This window comes from Penaeus monodon, chromosome 15 (genome assembly GCF_015228065.2).
Source record: "Penaeus monodon isolate SGIC_2016 chromosome 15, NSTDA_Pmon_1, whole genome shotgun sequence".
Classification (NCBI taxonomy): Eukaryota; Metazoa; Arthropoda; class Malacostraca; order Decapoda; family Penaeidae; genus Penaeus; species Penaeus monodon.
The window spans coordinates 34,692,134-34,692,660 of NC_051400.1; positions in this window are offsets into that span (position 1 = coordinate 34,692,134).

A 527-nucleotide genomic window follows, 5' to 3' on the forward strand; every position below is an offset into this window, starting at 1 on the left:
AAGTCAGATATAAAAAATAAAAAATGAAAAATAGAAAAGTAAATTCCCACGTCAACAAAACAAATGCTTTTCTTCTACCATAAACACAACAACTGCTCAATCAAAAGTTAGCAAATTTCCCATCAAAATTCTTCCATCGTTATTCCATCCACTTGAAACAAAAGGCTGAAAAAACTAAGGTCTTAACACTAACATCCAGTATTATCAATCACTCGTAAATCTGACTCGTATAAAGGTTTTATCAAGATTTAATCATCCACTTGTGTTAAAGAGACCCCCCCCCCCCCGCTGAACAATGGCTTGGTGGGTGTGCAGTACCACGTTAAACAGGTAAGTCACCAAGTGTTTGTATTGTAAAGAGAGTAGAAAGGGTATGACCTTGTGTTATGTGTGCTTACATCTTGCGACATTTTTGGGTTTATTATTTTCCTTTCCTTTTGCCGACGAGCGCTGCCCGTGGGAATGCCTGTTGGTCGCCTCGCTGTTGCCCGTATTTGTTTTGGAATTTGAGTGTGCGTGCGTGCGTG